General features: G+C 47.0%; 1 pseudogene; it reads left to right on the forward strand.

The window, feature by feature from the left end:
* Positions 1-3187: 3187 nt before the first annotated feature.
* Positions 3188-6501, forward strand: LOC133008740 (uncharacterized; annotated as a pseudogene).
* Positions 6502-6718: the final 217 nt, after the last annotated feature.

Genomic DNA, 6718 nt, shown 5'->3' on the forward strand with positions numbered 1-6718 from the left:
GTACCGGTCAAGATGAGGGCCGGTCTGGATTGCATCTACAGGTTGATTCATATGGTCTCAAGAAATCTGGATCACAGTCTATATTGGACATATCTAATACTATCTACTGTATCTCTTTTGCTGTCCCTCTCGACATTTCTCATGAGCAGACATTGGACAAGGTGGGATATAAGAGGTCACCAGTGAATCGCAACATACAGAGAAACAACCATTCACTCCCACATCCACATCTACGGTCAAGTAAGAGTCTCCCATTAACATTAATGCCAATCTGCATGCCTTTGGACTGTGGGAGGAGGCCAGAGTTCCCAGAGGAAACCCATGCAGATACGGGGAGAACACATAGCTACAGAAAGACTGCGGTCAAACCTGGATCCAAACCATTAACCTGGTTTAGGTTATTCGATATTGAAACCAAGTATTATGCATTGTTTCCAGGCCTCACTCTCGCAGGACACATTCCTGGCACTTTCAACCAGAAATGTGTGGTGTTGTAGCCATCAATATGTTTTCTGTTGTCAAGAAACAATCCATCCCCTCCAATGCCTCCCAATGCCCATCACCCCTAGTCATAACGGCTTGCTAGATGACATAAACACATGGCTACGATATCTAGGACCACCAGTGACAACCAAACACTTTACCACTACTCCCGCTTGATGAAAAGGGAGATGAAAAAAGTCAAACGCCATTTAAGTTTAAGAGTCCTTGAGCACAATAAACAACCACCATCAGACCAATTGAAAAGAAAGGTCTCAGTTTGTTGGACGAGTGAATGAAAACTGGACAAATAAGGAATACACAAAGGACTGTGTGTGTTGAACACCTAAAGCCCCTTTCCCAGCTGTCAAAAAACCCCTCTAACATCTGGCTTTTGTTTACAATGGAAACAGATACAATCAGCTTTCCCTCCTGGGTCAAATGATCGTAGTAGACAGGTGTTTATCGGCTCTGGCTCCGATCGGCAGTGATGGAAACATGACACACAGGTAAACGCACTGATTTGGCAAGACAGCAGCTTGAGGGCTTCCTAGTTTTTTTGATGCGTTTGTAACATCGGACATTTTTTAAAAAACCTGCGTAAACTCACAAATTTTGGTGTAAAAGACGTATTTCACGCCACAAGAGTGCAGGGTAGACATGTGGGTGTACAATGGAGGTAAGATAATAATCATTAATAATCGTAATAATCACAATTTATTACTGTGTAGCCTTAATCGAGCTAATATCTTATCAAATTAAAACGTTTCAAGTGAAAACGTTTAGCTATTTCCTGGATTGATCGGTTTGAGTTGCTTTGGTATGAGCCTTCAGTGCTAACCATCCAACGAGGATATAGAGGATTGACAGATTCACATTTTAAGTTCAGCACTTGCATACATTGATTTGTTACTTTAACATTTCACATGACAAATATAATAAAATAGTGGTTTTGTGGGAGTACAATGTTATTTCACATCAGTCGTGTCCCCATCGCATTTGCAAAGTTTTATGAGACACCCCTGTGTTGCAGTCTCTTCATGGCATTGTGTTTCAATGGCGCTTCAGAGGTTCAGGAATGACCCAACAACAACTGAAGAGCTGGGGGAGCAAACTAAAGCACCCTTTGTTCCTGTACAAAACACTTACAACACGCAACAGCTCCAATTAAAGTACATGACAAAATCTTTGTTCTCTCCATTGTTGTGGACCCTGAAAAGTGCCCTGTGACCCGAACGAGCACAGACTTTCAATAGCGAGGGTGAAGTGGCTTTTTAGAGGCGGCACAATTACCCAATAAATCAACCTATAAAAGACAATACAGGGTGTCAATTAGTGGGTGTAATTGAATAATTACTGAGGCACAGTCACTGCAGAAGCCGTTCTCCAAATGTCAAAAAGCAATTGAAATAAATTACACAACTCTCAAATCACTCCAGTAATTAGGACGGGCCATAACAGTTCTCCCTGTTTACCACACATGAGGATGTGACCACACTCACACACACACACACACAAACCATTCCTTTGCCCTTAACCATCACAATTCATTTGCAGCCGTAACCTTTACCAAAAGTAGCTATTTTGTTCATGCCCAAGTTCTGCCTGGTTACTCCTTCAGTCACCGCTGCTCCTAAAGTTTCAGAAACATTTTTTTGTATTCCTTTATGCACACTTGGCCATTCCCAATTCAGATATAAACCAGATGTTAGGAAAAAGAAAAAATATGTCTTGTGTCAAATACAACAACTTTTTGAGTTGATATTAATCCGAAGCTAATTACATTAGCCAAACCTTTACCACAAACGTGATCACTCAATTGCGATTGGACCAAGTAAGTTATATGACACATGCAGTTGGAAGACAACAAAATATATCTAATACTATAACCTGTCTGTTAAGGCTGTTCTCTTGTCCTGTGATAATACTTCGGAGCTCCTTTAGAATTGTTGCTTGCCAATAATGAGTCCCCCTCAAACATCGTTCTGCATTACACTGTCATTTTTGTATATTTTATATTTTCATCCTACCTGGTTTATCTGTGGTGAAGATTTTATCGTCTGTATGTTTTTTTTACAAGGTGAAACTGAATTAGCTTTTTTACTGTTCATGTGTGGTTTATATAAAAGTTTAAATGATTTACTTAGCTTATTACATTTTTTTGATACAATACATGTCAACAATATCAGAGGTCTGTTAAGCAGACATGTTCACAACTTTTCAAAAATTAAAAGCTCTGTTATTCAGCTCAATATGAGTTTGTTCAGAAACAGAACAAACTGTGATTTGAAGACAACTTTCTGAAGAGGAAGTGATTCTAAGAATGTTACTGCCTGAAGAAGATCAGAGCCATTGACACCCTGGAACGTCTGGGTCAGACAGATAGGATGAAATAAAAAATAATCTGATTATATAAATCATCCGGCACCGGCCCACTGACTGCTAAAGGGCTCTGGTCGACTGTTTATTTAAATTGTATTAATATTGGAACATCACTGAAGATGTGTCCAGATTAGGCATCAGTAGATGTATGTACACAGTGAATACCCTGAGTGATCAGTGACAGCCAGGAAAGACTGGATGACAACCATGAAGAGTGTGGTGACTACTGGAGAGGCAGTGCCAGCCCGGAGAGACGGCAACCGGGGCAGAACGGGTCAGCAACCCAATCTGCATCCTCTGAGAGGAGGAACCCAACCAAGCTACGATGAACTTAATGGAAAAATACCCCCAGGGGTGCCCGAGAGGGGGGGAGGATGAGCACCCCAGTCGGACGGATACAACGGTAACAGACCCAGGCAACGGACAAACGACTATGAGCAAGCAGTGTACATGCGGTAAAATCTGCAAGAACATCCATGGCTTAAAGATCCACCGAGCGAGGATGAAGTGCCGGTTGGGAGCAGAAGCAACACAACGCACAGGTGTTACACCTGGTGAGACGCAGGAGGGGCCAGGCCCGGAGTCACCCCACAGTGCCCAGAACCTCCAAGTGTTGCAAACTAATCCCTCAAGCATCAAGTCTGACAGGAGGCGGATCAAATGGCCTACAGCTAGCATGACCTCACTCTGGAAACAGTTCGATGACGATGTCGACCAAATTCTGGAGGCAATGGCGAAAGGAGAGGCCGAAAGGAAGCTACGAGCTATGACTACAATCATTGTCAGCATCGCAGCTGAGCGGTTTGGCGAGGAGGAGAAGAAAAGCTCCGGAACATCTTACTCAAAGAATCAAAGAGCTGTAAGGATCCACAACATCAGGCAGGAGATGAAAGCGCTGAAATCCCAGTACAAGGCGGCAGGACATACGCATTGGCCTGGCCCAGCTATTGTGCATCCTTCGGAAAAACATCAGAGTTCTCCGCCGGGCTGAGTGGCATCGGAGGCGGCGGCGCGAGAGGGCACGTAAACGTGCTGCTTTCATCGCTAACCCCTTCAAGTTCACTAAGGATTTGCTGGGGCAGAAGCGCAGTGGCAAACTGGCCTCCTCGCAGGAAGACATAGACCAACATCTGAAGCAGACGTACAGCGACCCAGTAAGAGAGCAGGAGTTGGGAGAGTGTAACAACCTCATAGAACCCCCTGAACCAGAAGTGCAGTTTGACATGTCGGAGCTGCAGCTAAAGGAAGTCAGGGAGGTTGTCTGCAAAGCTAGGGCAAGCTCTGCACCAGGACCGAGTGGCACTTCATACAAAGTGTACAAGAACTGTCCCAAACTCCTGATGCGTCTGTGGAAAATCCTGCGAGTCTTCTGGAGAAGAGGGAGGATCCCTGAACAATGGAGAGTGGCTGAAGGGGTATGGATCCCGAAGGAGGAAAACTCCACTCAGCTAGACCAGTTCCGCATCATCTCCCTGCTGTGTGTTGAGGCAAAGATTTTCTTCAGTGCTGTTTCCAAACGGCTGTGTACCTACCTGGCAAAGAACACCTACATCGATACATCTGTCCAGAAAGGCGGCATTCCAGGAATGTCAGGATGTGTGGAGCATACTGGTGTGGTGACACAGCTCATTCGGGAGGCCAGAGAGAACAAGGGCAACCTGTCAGTGTTGTGGCTTGACCTGGCAAATGCATTCGGTTCCATTCCACACAAGCTGGTTCAGCTCACCTTGAGAAAACATCATGTACCCAGCAGGTGTAGAGACCTCATCGCTGATTATTGCAGCAATTTCAGAATGAGGGTCTCTTCAGGAGCAATAACATCCAGTTGGCACAAGGTGGAGATCGGTATCATCACAGGGTGTACTATCTCTGTGACATTGTTCTCCCTAGCCATGAACATGCTCACTAAGTCTGCTGAGCCAGAGTGCAGAGGGCCCCGCACGAATTCCGGACAACGGCAACCACCCATCAGGGCATTCATGGATGACCTCACAGTCATGACAGAATCAGTCCCAGGCTGCCGGTGGATTCTGAAGGGACTTGAAAAGCTGGTGGAGTGGGCCCGGATGCGTTTCAAACCCGCCAAATCCATATCAATGGTGCTGAAGAAAGGGAAGGTGGAGGACAAGTTCCGGTTTAACATCACAGGCACAGCCATTCCAACTATCACAGAGAAGCCAGTCAAGAGCTTGGGCAAGGTTTTTGACTGCTCTCTGAGAGACACAACATCTATCCAGTCGACCTGCACTGAGTTGGATGGCTGGCTGAAATCCGTGGACAAGTCAGGCCTACCTGGGAAGTTTAAAGCCTGGGTCTACCAACATGGCATTCTTCCAAGGATCCTGTGGCCCCTCCTTGTCTATGCGGTCCCTATCTCAACAGTTGAGACCTTGGAGAGGAAAGTCAGCAAACACCTCCGAAGATGGCTTGGATTACCAAGAAGCCTGAGCAGCATTGCACTCTACGGGAACACCAACAAACTGCGACTGCCTTTCAAATCCTTGGAGGAGGAATTCAAGGTAACTAGAGCCAGAGAAGTGGTTCAGTACAGGGATTCAAGTGATCCGAAGATGGCTAAAGCAGGGATCCAAGTGAGGACTGGCAGGAAATGGAGGGCAGAGGATGCGGTTCAAGAGGCAGATGCAAGGCTGCGTCACAGGAGCCTGGTGGGAGTGGTCACACGAAGTCGAGCAGGGCTAGGATCCTTTCCAACTCCCCAAATGAACACCAGGGGGAAGGAAAGGCAACGACTTGTTCAGGAGGAGGTGAGAGCAGCAGTGGAGGAGACGAGAACCTGCAAGGCAGTGGGAATGAAGCAACAGGGAGCTTGGACGAGGTGGGAGAATGCGGTTGAAAGGAAAGTGACCTGGGCTTTGGAAAGCCGAGCCTCACCGCATCAAATTCCTCATCCAGGCAGTGTATGACGTGCTTCCAAGCCCGTCAAATCTGCACATATGGGGCATAGCAGAGACACCAGCATGCCCACTGTGTTCCAAGCGAGGAAGCCTGGAACACATCCTCAGTTGCTGTACAAGGGCACTTGGAGATGGTCGGTACAGGTGGAGGCATGACCAAGTCCTCAAGACCATTGCTGAAGCCATCAGCGCAGGACTGGCGTGGGCAAAGCAATTCCGACCCTCCAAGATAACCATCGCCTTTGTCAGAGCTGGGGACAAGCCAACTCCTGCCAGAAGAACATCATCTACAGGCATCCTGACGTCTGCAAGAGACTGGCAGTTGTTGGTGGACCTTGAACATCAGCTGAAGTTCCCCAGCCATATTGCAGTCACCACCCTGCGACCAGACATTGTCCTTGTGTCTGAATCCACCAAGCAAGCAGTGCTGCTGGAGCTGACAGTCCCGTGGGAAGATCACTTGGAAGAAGCCTTTGAGAGGAAGCTCTCCAAGTACGCAGGACTGGTCAGTGACTGCCAGCAGGCTGGCTGGAGAGCAAGGTGTTTCCCTGTGGAGGTTGGATGCAGAGAATTTGCAGCCCGTTCCTTGGCCAGAGCCTTCAGTAGTTTAGGCATCGAGGGTGAGAGAAAGAGGAGAGCCATCCGCAGTACCACCGATGCGGCAGAGAAAGCCTCAAGATGGCTGTGGCTCAAAAGAGGGGAGCCATGGAGTCATGGTAGCTAGCTAGTCATCTGGACACAAGCTGGGGTCTGATCAGCCCCGGCTGGGTCACCTGGAGGAGGGCGTATGATGTTGAAAGACCCGAAACGTCCAATGATTCCAGGAACATCACTGAAGATGTGTCCAGATTAGGCATCAGTAGATGTATGTACACAGGACATGTCGTGTGTCCAAATTGCAGCACATTTGACACTGCAATTCTCTGGGCTATTATCAATAC

The sequence above is a fragment of the Limanda limanda genome, chromosome 1, assembly GCF_963576545.1.
Source record: "Limanda limanda chromosome 1, fLimLim1.1, whole genome shotgun sequence".
In the NCBI taxonomy this organism is placed as follows: domain Eukaryota; kingdom Metazoa; phylum Chordata; class Actinopteri; order Pleuronectiformes; family Pleuronectidae; genus Limanda; species Limanda limanda.